Source organism: Engystomops pustulosus, chromosome 8 (genome assembly GCF_040894005.1).
Source record: "Engystomops pustulosus chromosome 8, aEngPut4.maternal, whole genome shotgun sequence".
In the NCBI taxonomy this organism is placed as follows: domain Eukaryota; kingdom Metazoa; phylum Chordata; class Amphibia; order Anura; family Leptodactylidae; genus Engystomops; species Engystomops pustulosus.
In genome coordinates, this window is record NC_092418.1 from 33,017,980 (window position 1) to 33,032,580 (window position 14,601).

The following is a 14,601-nucleotide window of genomic DNA, read 5'->3' on the forward strand; positions in this document are numbered from 1 at the left end:
GGTCCCCTCTTGTGTCTCGCCAACATTCTCCTCCTCTTCCTCCTCATCCTCCTCCACCTCCACCTCCTCCGATATGCGCTGAGAAACAGACCTCAGGGTGCTTTGGCTATCAACAAGGGAATATTCTTCCCCCGTCTCTTGTGACGAGCGCAAAGCTTCCGACTTCATGCTGACCAGAGAGTTTTTCAACAGGCCAAGCAGCGGGATGGTGAGGCTGATGATGGCGGCATCGCCACTGACCATCTGTGTTGACTCCTCAAAGTTACTCAGCACCTGACAGATATCAGACATCCACGTCCACTCCTCATTGTAGACTTGAGGAAGCTGACTGACCTGACTACCAGTTCTGGTGGAAGTTGACATCTGGCAGTCTACAATCGCTCTGCGCTGCTGGTAAACTCTGGATAACATGGTCAGTGTTGAATTCCACCTCGTGGGCACGTCGCACAACAGTCGGTGAGCGGGCAGTTGGAGGCGGCGCTGCGCTGCCCTGAGAGTGGCAGCATCTGGGCTGGACTTCCTGAAATGCGCACAGATGCGGCGCACCTTCGTGAGCAAATCAGACAGATTGGGGTATGTCTTGAGGAAACGCTGCACTATCAGATTTAACACATGGGCCAGGCATGGCACATGTGTCAGTCTGCCGAGTTGCAGAGCCGCCACCAGGTTACGGCCGTTGTCACACACAACCATTCCCGGCTTGAGGTTCAGCGGTGCCAGCCACAGATCAGTCTGCGCCGTGATGCCCTGTAATAGCTCTTGGGCGGTGTGCCTTTTGTCGCCTAGGCTCAGCAGTTTGAGCACCGCCTGCTGTCGCTTAGCGACGGCACTGCTGCTGTGCCTAGAGCTACCGACTGATGGCGCCGTGCCCACGGATGGTAGTTCGGAGGAGGAGGTGGAGGAGGGGTGGGAGGAGGAGGAGGCATAGTAGGCCTGAAACACCTGGACCGAGGTAGGCCCCGCAATCCTCGGCGTCGGCAGTATATGAGCAGCCCCAGGGTCAGTCTCGGTCCCAGCCTCCACCAAGTTAACCCAATGTGCCGTCAGCGATATATAGTGGCCCTGCCCGGCAGCACTCGTCCACGTGTCCGTGGTCAGGTGGACCTTGTCAGAAACGGCGTTGGTCAGGGCACGGATGATGTTGTCTGACACGTGCTGGTGCAGGGCTGGGACGGCACATCGGGAAAAGTAGTGGCGGCTGGGGACCGAATACCGAGGGGCGGCCGCCGCCATGAGGTTGCGAAAGGCCTCGGTCTCTACTAGCCTATAGGGCAGCATCTCCAGGCTAAGCAATCTGGAGATGTGCACATTAAGGGCTTGGGCGTGCGGGTGGGTTGCACTATATTTGCGTTTCCGCTCCAGCGTCTGGGGTATGGAGAGCTGAACGCTGGTGGATGCTGTGGAGGATCGTGGAGGCGACGATGGGGTTTTTGGGCCAGGGTCCTGGGCAGGGGGCTGACTAGCAGCTGACACAGGGGAAGGAGCAGTGGTGTGCACGGCCGGAGGTGAACGGGCTTGTTGCCACTGAGTGGGGTGCTTAGCATTCATATGCCTGCGCATACTGGTGGTAGTTAAGCTAGTAGTGGTGGAACCCCTGCTGAGCCTGGTTTGGCAAATGTTGCACACCACAGTCCGTCGGTCATCCGGTGTTTCCTTAAAGAACCTCCACACTTCTGAAGATCTAGCCCTCGCCGCAAGAGCCCTCACCACGGGAGCTTCACTAGTTGACAGTGGCGCTGATGCACCAGCTCTGGCCCTGCCTCTCCGTCTGGCCCCACCACTGCCTCTTCCAACCTGTTCAGGTCGAGGACTCTCCTCCGTCTCAGAAGCACTGTGTTCACCCGGCCTCTCAACCCAGCTTGGGTCTGTCACCTCATCATCCTCCGATCCCTCAGTCTGCTCCCCCCTCGGACTTCCTGCCCTGACAACAACTTCCCCACTGTCTGACAACCGTGTCTCCTCATCGTCGGACACCTCTTTACACACTTCCACTACGTCAAGAAGGTCATCATCACCCACAGACTGTGACTGGTGGAAAACCTGGGCATCGGAAAATTGCTCAGCAGCAACCGGACAAGTGGTTTGTGACTGTGGGAAGGGTCCAGAAAACAGTTCCTCAGAGTATGCCGGTTCAAATGGCAAATTTTCCTGGGAGGGGGCAGACTGGGGGGGAGGAGGCTGAGGTGCAGGAGCTGGAGGAGTGGGGATTTCGGTGACATGGGTGGACTGCGTGGAAGACTGACTGGTGGTGGACAAATTGCTCGAAGCATTGTCAGCAATCCACGACATCACCTGTTCGCACTGTTCTGGCCTCAACAGTGCTCTACCACGAGTCCCAGTAACTTCAGACATGAACCTAGGGAGTGTAGCTCTGCGGCGTTCCCCTGCTCCCTCATCAGCAGGTGGTGTCTCACCCCGCCCAGGACCACGGCCTCTGACCCCTGCAGTAGTTGGACGCCCACGTCCCCGCCCTCGTCCTCTACCCCTAGCCCTGGGGTTAAACATTTTTAAAATGAGAGTTATAACTTTTTTTTTTTTTTTACTTTTTTTTGGTTTTTTTTGTGTTTTTTTGTGTTTTTTGTTTTTTTTTGTGTTTTTTGTTTTTTTTTGAGTTTTTAGAACCAAACAATCCTATCCTATTGCTATGGCTATTTTCTAGCCAAGTATCAAAGGAAGCACACTACTATGCCAGATGAGATGACACTGAGTTAGTGCCTAATAGAAATCCAACCCCTACTGAATTTTCCCACTTCAGCCTTTGCTATGGATATGTGCGCCACTAAGCGCAGAACACAGCGGTCGCAAGTCTCACTACAAATTGCTCAGAATTGGCAAGTACATGCACTGCAGAAACTACAGCCACCAGCAGATCAACCAGAAATCAAATATATAGAACGCTACTGTAGGCTTCAAGAAGCTATTTGTATTCTCCTATGGCTATTTTCTAGCCAAGTATCAAAGGAAGCACACTACTATGCCAGATGAGATGACACTGAGTTAGTGCCTAATAGAAATCCAACCCCTACTGAATTTTCCCACTTCAGCCTTTGCTATGGATATGTGCGCCACTAAGCGCAGAACACAGCGGTCGCAAGTCTCACTACAAATTGCTCAGAATTGGCAAGTACATGCACTGCAGAAACTAAAGCCACCAGCAGATCAACCAGAAATCAAATATATAGAACGCTACTGTAGGCTTCAAGAAGCTGTTTGTATTCTCCTATGGCTATTTTCTAGCCAAGTATCAAAGGAAGCACACTACTATGCCAGATGAGATGACACTGAGTTAGTGCCTAATAGAAATCCAACCCCTACTGAATTTTCCCACTTCAGCCTTTGCTATGGATATGTGCGCCACTAAGCGCAGAACACAGCGGTCGCAAGTCTCACTACAAATTGCTCAGAATTGGCAAGTACATGCACTGCAGAAACTAAAGCCACCAGCAGATCAACCAGAAATCAAATATATAGAACGCTACTGTAGGCTTCAAGAAGCTGTTTGTATTCTCCTATGGCTATTTTCTAGCCAAGTATCAAAGGAAGCACACTACTATGCCAGATGAGATGACACTGAGTTATTGCCTAATAGAAATCCAACCCCTACTGAATTTTGCCACTTCAGCCTTTGCTATGGATATGTGCGCCACTAAGCGCAGAACACAGCGGTCGCAAGTCTCACTACAAATTGCTCAGAATTGGCAAGTACATGCACTGCAGAAACTAAAGCCACCAGCAGATCAACCAGAAATCAAATATATAGAACGCTACTGTAGGCTTCAAGAAGCTGTTTGTATTCTCCTATGGCTATTTTCTAGCCAAGTATCAAAGGAAGCACACTACTATGCCAGATGAGATGACACTGAGTTAGTGCCTAATAGAAATCCAACCCCTACTGAATTTTCCCACTTCAGCCTTTGCTATGGATATGTGCGCCACTAAGCGCAGAACACAGCGGTCGCAAGTCTCACTACAAATTGCTCAGAATTGGCAAGTACATGCACTGCAGAAACTAAAGCCACCAGCAGATCAACCAGAAATCAAATATATAGAACGCTACTGTAGGCTTCAAGAAGCTGTTTGTATTCTCCTATGGCTATTTTCTAGCCAAGTATCAAAGGAAGCACACTACTATGCCAGATGAGATGACACTGAGTTATTGCCTAATAGAAATCCAACCCCTACTGAATTTTGCCACTTCAGCCTTTGCTATGGATATGTGCGCCACTAAGCGCAGAACACAGCGGTCGCAAGTCTCACTACAAATTGCTCAGAATTGGCAAGTACATGCACTGCAGAAACTAAAGCCACCAGCAGATCAACCAGAAATCAAATATATAGAACGCTACTGTAGGCTTCAAGAAGCTGTTTGTATTCTCCTATGGCTATTTTCTAGCCAAGTATCAAAGGAAGCACACTACTATGCCAGATGAGATGACACTGAGTTAGTGCCTAATAGAAATCCAACCCCTACTGAATTTTCCCACTTCAGCCTTTGCTATGGATATGTGCGCCACTAAGCGCAGAACACAGCGGTCGCAAGTCTCACTACAAATTGCTCAGAATTGGCAAGTACATGCACTGCAGAAACTAAAGCCACCAGCAGATCAACCAGAAATCAAATATATAGAACGCTACTGTAGGCTTCAAGAAGCTGTTTGTATTCTCCTATGGCTATTTTCTAGCCAAGTATCAAAGGAAGCACACTACTATGCCAGATGAGATGACACTGAGTTATTGCCTAATAGAAATCCAACCCCTACTGAATTTTCCCACTTCGGTCTTTGCTATGGATATGTGTGCCACTAAGAGCTAAACACAACGGTAGCAAGTCCCCCTGCTAATTCCTCACAAAATGGTAAAAGATGCAAATTAAAATAAAAAAAGTAGAACGTTATTGTAGCCCTAAGAAGGGCTGTTGGGTTCTTTGAGAATCACTCCTGCCTAACAGTAAGCTAATAGAACACCCTAACGCTTTCCCTGACCAGCAGCAGCTCTCTCCCTAGCGGCATCCAGAGACAGAATGATCCGAGCAGCGCGGCCAGCGGCTAGTCTATCCCAGGGTCACCTGATCTGGCCAGCCAACCACTGCTATCGACGTGTAAGGGTACCACGTCATGCTGGGTGGAGTGCAGAGTCTCCTGGCTTGTGATTGGCTCTGTTTCTGGCCGCCAAAAAGCAAAACGGCGGGAGCTGCCATTTTCTCGAGCGGGCGAAGTATTCGTCCGAGTAACGAGCAGTTTCGAGTACCCTAATGCTCGACCGAGCATCAAGCTCGGACGAGCATGTTCGCTCATCTCTAATAAAGATACATTTCCCCTATTGAGTAATCCATGCCATCAGATGACATGTGCATGAGTGGGCTATGGGTACAGATACAACAAATCTGGGATCATGACCTAGACCAGGGGTATAACTACAGTGGTAGCAACCATAGCAATTGCTATGGGGCCCACAGTGTCAGGGGGCCCCGCCATCCAACCTAACACTAAAGAATAGAGGATGTGCACCATTATATACATATTTTGCTGCATATTGTACATTATAATATGTATATAACATATATGTGATGTATATATGCTGTGAGTATAAATGCTGTAAGTCTGTATATGGCACTATATATTGGTGTATGTGTGATGTGTATATGCTCTATATGTTGTAAGTGTATAAATGTGTGTATGAGTGAAGAACTGTATGCTTATGTACATAAATATATGTATATATATATATGAGTGTAATATGCACATTTTAAAGTGGGAAGGGGGGCCCCATTCTGAAGTCTGCTATGGGGCCCTGTCTTTGCTAGTTACGCCCCTGACCTAGAGTAGTGATGGCAAACCTTTTAGACGCTGAGTCTAAAAGGTTTGCCATCTAAAAGATTGTCGCATTGCAAAGTGCCAATACGACAATTTAAGTAGCAACTTATTACTCCCTGCTCTGTCACAGGTTTAAATTGTATAGGCACCTGAGGACACCAATACAGTAGAAAGAAGGAGAAGAAGTTTGGATTATCATTGTAGCTTCCTTCTAGGGTCCTGGGCTGCCTGGGACTGCAAGAGGCCTTGAGTCCTGTCTGGCGAACTCTGCGCTGGGGTGATGGCGCAGGTGCCCATAGAGAGGGCTCTGAGTGCCACCTCTGACACCCGTGCCATAGGCTCACCACCACTGACCTAGAGAGTATTCTGCAGCCAGAACAGATCTACATGAGGAAGACAAGGGAAAAAAGAAACCAAATCTGAAACCATGACCTTAATAGTACCCAACAGCCATGAGGGAGGCTATAGTCAAAGAATTAACAAATTTGAAACCATGACCTAAACAGTACAATACACATCTACATGAGGGCGTTAGGGTTGTAAATACAATACATTTGAGACCATGGATAAGAGATCTGAGACCAACGGAGAGCACCGTGTAGTCAGAGTGCATTTACATGAGGGAATTCCCAGTCATGTCTACTATCTGTCTCTGTATAACACGACAGGGTAGGGATATTGTAGCTTATTCTGCTTTGCTGGCTCCACTAAAACGACTTTACATCTAGTTGTGTACTAAGGATAATTGGTGGAATTTATTACTGTGTTGATAAATCACCTTTTAATAATTGGTCGATCTTGTGCACCAAAATGGGGTGCGTCGTCTTAATTTCATTGGCGCACAGGCTTTTCCAATGAGACCACGCCCCCTCTTAGAGGCCATGCCTCTTAGCCATTCTAGTCGGGAAAGTGGATTAACAAACTCCCCTGCTGTGGCTCGCTTTATGACGGGGCAACCAAATCCGGACACAATTCAATTCAATTCATTTTGAAGACACTATCGTTCCCTTAATCGCTCTGATTTGAGATGTCGAAAAATAGTTATTTACCATAATGTGATAATCAGGTGTCTAACTATTCCCCAAATTATTTCAAACATCACAATTTGCTGTGTTTTATGAGCTTCAATGTGAAAGTGTATGTACATGATCTGTACTCATTAACCATAATTAATTCTAACAAAGCAATTAACACCTGTTTCCAAAACACAGAGTTCCCCTTGAGGTTCCTAGCAGAACAGCAATGACTTTGTCTCTGGCTGTACTGTGACTCAGTGCTGTGCAGGAAATCCGAGGTTTGGTAAATGTGATTATTGATGCTTGTCCCTTTAGCACATTGTCTAAGCAGATCACACACATCATTATTCACGGACAGACGAGAGCGCTCATGGCCATATTGATCATACTGAAGCTCACATGCCTAAAAGATTGATACAATAAGCTTTGTTAGTACAATGGTAGTCACTATAAATGTCATATTATTTTGTATACTATGTATCATTTGTTGGTGAAAATACTGCATGTATAGGATTAAAAAGTTCAAGGGCAGTTACCAGGGGCGTCGCCAGGTCAAAAGATTCGGGGCTCGTGCCCCGGATCTTTTGGCCGGTGCCCCGGATCTCCACGGATCAGCAGGTCACCGGTCCCGCTGTCCAGGGAGATTTTTCCATTCTCATCTTTATCTGTGTCATCAGGACACAGATAGAAATTAATAGTGTAATGGTACACAGGACTGTCAGCTCCCCGCAGCACTACACGGAGCAGGAGACATCATTATGTGAATACATCGCGTCTCCTGCTTCCTGCAACTCAACACAGCAGCCGGGAGCAGGAGACGCAATGTGATGACGTCACCGCCGATCGTCCTGCACAGAAGACAGGATAAGCAGGGAAGACAGAGGTGAGGACTAGAAATTTTTTTTGTTTATTAGTTAACAGTGTGGGCATTACTTTATAAAAGGCATTTCTGTGAACAAGGGGCATTATGTGGACTAGGGGCATTATGTGAACTGGGGGCATTACTATCAACAAGGGGCATTACTATCAACAAGGGGCATTATGTGGACTGTGGGCATTACTTTATATGGGGGCAGTACTGTGAGCAGGGGGCATTATGTGAACAGGGGGCATTATGTGAACAGGGGGCATTATGTGAACAGGGGGCATTATAGTGAACAGGGGGCATTATGTGGACTAAGGGCATTATGTGGACTGTGGGCATTACTTTATATGGGGGCAATACTGTGAACAGGGGGCAATACTGTGAACAGGGGGCATTATGTGAACAGGGGGCATTATGTGAACAGGGGGCATTATAGTGAACAGGGGGCATTATGTGGACTAAGGGCATTATGTGGACTGGGGGGGATTATAGTGAACAAGGGGCATTATGTGGACTGGGGGCATTATAGTGGACAGGGGGCATTATAGTGGACAGGGGGCATTATGTGAACTGGGGGCATTATGTGAACTGGGGGCATTACTTTATATGGGGGCATTACTTGATATGGGGGCATTATTATGAACAGGGGGCATTACTGTGAACAGGGGGCATTATGTGGACTGGGGGATTATAGTGAACAAGGGGCATTATGTGGACTGGGGGCATTACTGTGAACAGGGGGCATTAGAGTGGACAGGGGGCATTATGTGAACTGGGGGCATTATGTGAACAGGGGGCATTACTTTATATGGGGGGATTATTATGGACTAGGAACATTACTTTATAAAGGGAGCATTTCTATATAAAGGGGGTATTACTGTGGACTGGGGGCATTACTTTATTAGGGGAGCATTTCTATATAGAGTGGGCATTTCTAAATATAGGGGGCATTTCTATATAGAGGGGGCATTATTGGACTGGGGGGCATTAATGTAGAGTGTGGGTAATACTGTAGCCTCCGGGGAATTACTGTGGGCATTTTACATTGACTGTGGGCAATAAACCGGTCATTACTGAGGAGTTTGGGGGCAACACTAAGGAATGTGGACAAAGGAATAAGGCACTTTTAGGTAGGAGTTCCTTTCAGTGGGCAATGTTAGGACAGGAGCCACAATCGGGGAAGGGGATTATTAGGAAGGAGAAACCAATTGGGGAGGGGGCCACAATTATGGGGCGTAAAGTGTAGGGTCTTTGAGGGGGCATTTGTTAGTGTTAGGAGTCACAGTGAGAGGGAATTAGGTGGGGTATACAAGAATTAAGTGGGTGGCATTATAGCACATAGGCCAAATGTATGTAACATTTATTGGGTAGGTGGCACAATGGGTGTCATTATTAAGTGTAAGTGACACAAGAGAGAGGCATAATGCAATGTATGGGACCATATACTAGGACGGGTAATTAGATGGTTCATTATAAAATGTGGCTAATGTACAGTGTCTAAAAGTGAATGTGGAGTTAAAGACGACCAGTCACCAGATTTTAACCCCTCTGACTAACAATGCCTGCTGATAAAGGGTTACAAGTCCTCTTCATATCACCTAAAATTACCTGCCAGTGGGTTCCTGTACCATAATTACAGTAATTTTTCTGATATGCAAATTAGCTTTTCTGACTCATCTGTGGCAGCCTTAGAGAGAAGAGTCAGAGATACCAGTGAGCCAAGCCCCATGAGCAGGACACGCCCCTCTGATGCCAGATAATATGATATATAAGGTGATTTAAGTGGATGTAAGCCAAACAATTTTTAGCTAAAAAAGGGCCTCAGTCAGTTATTAGAGCTCTATAGGAACCTGTCACTGGCACTATATGTGCAAATGTGGTGACGAGTTCCCTTTAATGCGCGTGGGTCATTACTAAGTTTGGGAGCCAAATTCAGGACAGTACAGGCGGTCCCCTACTTAAGAACACCTGACTTACAGACGACCCCTAGTTACAAACGGACCTCTGGAATTTGGTAATTTGCTGTACTTTAGTCCTAAGCTACAATAAACAGATTTAATATTTATCACAGGTGTCTGTAATTAAGATTTAGTGTTATTCTTGGTTCTTATGACAATCCAACATTTTTAAAATCCAATTGTTACAGAGACCAAAAATATTCTGTCTGGGGTTACAATTATAAAATGCATAGTTCCAACTTACATATAAACTCAACTTAAGAACAAACCTACAGAACCTATCTTATACGTAACCCGGGGACTGCCTGTATACTGCTACAATGTCCCACATTATAAATTGTGGGGGCCACACTGAGGGGGGGGGTGTTATACAGCTCAGGATTTGTAAAGAGGGCTTTTTATGGTGTAGGGCCTGGAATGGGGGGAATTTTACTAGGAAGCATTATTTGTATACTGACACTGGTGCTTAAAAATACTGTTACAGAGTTTTAGGGGTAGCAGCAGGATGACACTGTGGGGGGGCGGGATGTAGGGACAAGAGGAAACTGAATAACATAAGATGTGTTTGTGGTAAACAACACAGGTACAATGCGTTGCTGAAAGAGGATACATGGTGACGCCGGGCCTAATGCAGAAGATATAGAACAAGTACAATGTGAGGACATGTCACCCGCATTCAGTGAATGGAATAGGTAGGGATTTCGCCTGTGTTTCCTGTAACTGTATAGGTACAGGTATTGTTGGTGCAAGAACATTTAAGGGGGTTATGCACAGGAGTGGACAGTTCAGAAAATTTGGTACATATGCATTGGGGCCCGTGCCCCGGATCTTTTGCTACCCTAGCAACGCCCCTGGCAGTTACTGATATATGAAATATATATTCTACACATCATAAATACTGCTGGCTGTACACCGGGATATTTATGGATAACAGATTTGCACCAATGATTAAAGGGGTTGGACAGTATATTATATTGATGGCCTGTATCCAATAAAAGGCAAAACTAAGAGTGGGGCCCCTAAAATAAAACAATTCTTAGAACAGTCACAGTCAGGCTCCTTTAGCCCTGCACAATAATAACACTTGGTAGTTTACAAGCAGTATGTGATTTTATAGGAGACAGATGATAGGTAGATTGATAAAAAATAAATGTGAACGATGATATAGATTTACTTACATACTATTACTGAGCAGGGGTGGCTGTATATACTATAACTGGGGAGGGAAGGCTGTATTATAACTGGGGAGGTGAGACTGTATATACAATAACTGGGGAGGTGAGACTGTATATACAATAACTGGGGAGGTGAGACTATATACAATACTGGGGATGTGAGACTACATATACTATAACTGGGAAGGGTAGGCTGTATATACAATAACTGGGGAGGTGAGACTGTATATACAATAACTGGGGAGGTGAGACTATATACAATACTGGGGATGTGAGACTACATATACTATAACTGGGAAGGGTAGGCTGTATATACTATAACTGGGGAGGTGAGACTGTATATAATATAACTGGGGAGGTGAGACTATATATACTATAACTGGGGAGGTGAGACTACATATACTAAAACTGGGAAGGGTAGGCTGTATATACTATAACTGGGGAGGGAAGGCTGTATATACTATAACTGGGGATGGGAGGCTGTATATACTATAACTGGGGAGGGGAGGCTGTATATACTATAATTGGGGGGACTGTATTATAACTGGGGAGGGGAGGCTGTAAATGTTATAACTGGGGAGGGGAGGCTGTATATACTATAATTGGGGGGGCTGTATTATAACTGGGGAGGGGAGGATGTAAATGTTATAACTGGGGAGGGGAGGCTGTATATGCTATAACTGGGGAGGGGAGGCTGTATATAATATGACTTGGGAGGGGAGGCTGTATATACTATAAATAGGTAGGAAAGGCTGCGCGAGAGGGAAAGAAATGTCTTATTGAAAATTCTTACCTGTTTTGAGGAGGGACAGTACACTCAAGGTAACTTATGTATTCAGACATATTCAGCCACAATCAGGCCAAGAATGAATGGTTTTAACATTTCAAAAACAATGAAAGCTTCCTAATGGACAGAGTACCACTGACAGAGTCAAAAGTTGATTTTGCCTTTGACTCTCCTTTGAAGAGGTACTTGTTCCTTATTTGATGATTATAATTACTTAATTATTTGCCTTTCATGTTTTCTCAGGTAATTCAATTGCCTAAGTGCTAGAGTGGCAGATTTGGAGCCAGGGTTTTATCTTGCAGTTTAATTAAATTACATTTTATGTTCAGCTAATTAAACTTTCATAAACATCCTTACTGTAGTTGCACAGATAAGGTGATATTTTGATATTGTCTCTCCCTGTACCTGTTATGTTGTTGTAGATGGTGAGCCATGATGTTCCCTGTTCCCTTGAAGCGTTTCTGGATTTAAAGGGCTATTCCCATCCAGAATATATGCTGTTAATTTGTGATTAGTGTGGATCTATTAACAACTATACATCTTTAATAGTCTCCATCTAACAGCTACTCTTTGGGGCAGATTTACTTACCCAGTCCATTCGCGATCCAGCGGCACGTTCTCTGCGGTGGGTTCGGGTCTTCCGGCGATTCACTAAGGCAGTTCCTCCGACGTCCACCAGGTGTCGCTGCTGCGCTGATGTCCACCGAGGTCCGCTGGAGTTCACGATCCTATTCTTGGTGAAGGTAAGTGCGTGTCCAGCGACACTTTTTTTTTAAAAATGCGGCAGTTTCTCCGAATCCGTCAGGTTTTCGTTCGGCCACGCCCCCCATTTCCGTCACGTGCATGCTGGCGCCGATGCGCCACAATCCAATCGCGTGCGCCAAAAACCCGGGTCAATTCAGGAAAAATCAGCGTATTCGGGTAACACGTCGGGAAAACGTGAATCGGGCCCTTAGTAAATTACCCCCAATGTAACTACTCCTTACGTAGCCATGCTTGGCTTATCTGGGGTAGGGGGTGTATTGTAAGCTGAATAGAGCCTTTTTTCTCTCTCTGCCTTCTACACTACTTTTTCTGGCCAGGGATCTCCAGATCCTGTTTTTTAAAAATTGTAATTCTGAATTATAGTAGTTATCATTTTTTTCTCATGTTACGCTGCATTTTATATTAATATAGTATGTTGTATTGCAGCATTTACTCATATATGGACACTTTAACTATAAATACAGAAAATGTTGACTTAACTGTATAGATCCAGAAGATAGAATAAATACACCACCAGAACCAAGTTAAAGAGAATATTTTCATATTCTGCCATTAGAAAGCATTGCCTCTATCCCTTCATTGTCCCTCTACATGATGGAAACCTAAGCAATGAGGTCCTAAAGCTGTATGCAAATGACCTGTGAAATGTCCAATGAAGCATTAGCATATTCAAGCTGTCCACTCTATTCATGAGTGGGAGGCACAGCCACACCCCCAGTGCTTGACTGACAGCCTGTGTAATGATGTGAGGCTGTATAATGATGTGATGGCTCCATGTGCTTGCTGGTGGCCACGCCCCCTGCAGCCTGTGTGTCTGTATAGGAAAGATACAGCAGCTCCAGGCAGCCATGTTACAGCAGAACATGTCAGATTCATGTGTAGCTGATGTCTGTGTCTCTCACCTGTATATTAGGAGGATGCAGCATGTCAGCAGATGCAGCACACACACTAGCCATGCTTTACTATACATTACACACAGACATGAGCAGGGGGAGGAGAGGGGAGGGGTAACAGGGGTGACATCACTGCCTCTGACCATGTGACCAGCCTCATTTACATAATAGAGAATAGATGATTTTATAATGATTAATGTATGAAATGACTAGATAAAGGCTGGAATGGGATCCTTGTGAGCTGCTCCAACAGGTAGAGGTGACAGGACTAGTGACACAGACCTGATGACAGGTGTCCTTTAACCCCTTCCCGACGCGCGCCGTACTAGTACGGCGCGCGCCGGGTCCCGGTGCATGGAGAGGGCTCGCGGGCCGAGCCCTCTCCATAGCCGGTAAGTCTTTGCTGCATATTGCAGCAAAGGCTTACCGGTAACACCCGATCGCGGGTGTTCTCACCTCGATCGCCGCCGGCAATGCTGCCGGCGGCTTCAAAGAGATGGCGCCGCATGGGCGCCGCCATCTTGTTGTGGATCGCTGCTCCCCGATGACGTCACGGGGAGCGGCGATCCGTCGCCATGGTAACCTCGGGTGTTCCGAATACCCGAGGCTACTGCATTTTAACCCATGCTTTACAATGTGCTAATTGCACATTGTAATGCATGGGGAGTAAAATCCACATATACTGCCATACTGTAGTATGGCAGTATATGATAGGATCGATCAGACTACCTAGGGTTAGAGTACCCTAGGGAGTCTGAAAAATAGTAAAAGTAAAAATAAAAAAAAGTTAAAAAAAAAAAATTATAATAAAAAAACCTAAAAATTCAAATCACCCCCCTTTCCCTAGAACTGATATAAAAATAAATAAACAGTAAAAATCATAAACACATTAGGTAGCGCCATGTCCGAAAATGCCCGATCTATCAAAATATGATAATGTTTTTTCACTACGTTTAACCCTGTAACGGAAAATAGCGTCCAAAGTCGAAAATGGCATTTTTTTGCCATTTTGAAAAATATAAAAAAATTAATAAAAAGTGATCAAAAGCTCGCACAGTCCCAAAAATTATAGTAATGAAAACGCCATCAAGATTCGCAAAAAATGACACTATTCACAGCTCCGTACACCAAACTATGAAAAAGTTATTGGCCCCAGAAGATGGCAAAATAAAAAAAAAATATTTTGTTCAGGAGGTTTTAATTTTTTTAAATGTATGAAAACATTATAAAACCTATACAAATTTGGTATCCACGTGATCGTACCGACCCAAAGAATAAAGTAGACATGTCATTTGATTGAAAGCTGTAAAATCCAAGCCCACAAGAAAA

At 45.5% G+C, this 14,601-nt stretch overlaps 1 long non-coding RNA gene across 1 annotated transcript in view; it reads left to right on the plus strand.

The window, feature by feature from the left end:
- Nucleotides 1-7,623: 7,623 nt before the first annotated feature.
- The window catches only part of LOC140076057 (uncharacterized), a 63,523-nt gene continuing 56,545 nt past the window's right edge, over nucleotides 7,624-14,601 (plus strand). Inside the window, exon 1 of the long non-coding RNA XR_011849508.1 lies at nucleotides 7,624-7,712. This is a non-coding gene — a long non-coding RNA (uncharacterized lncRNA). The remainder of the gene's footprint in view (nucleotides 7,713-14,601) is intronic.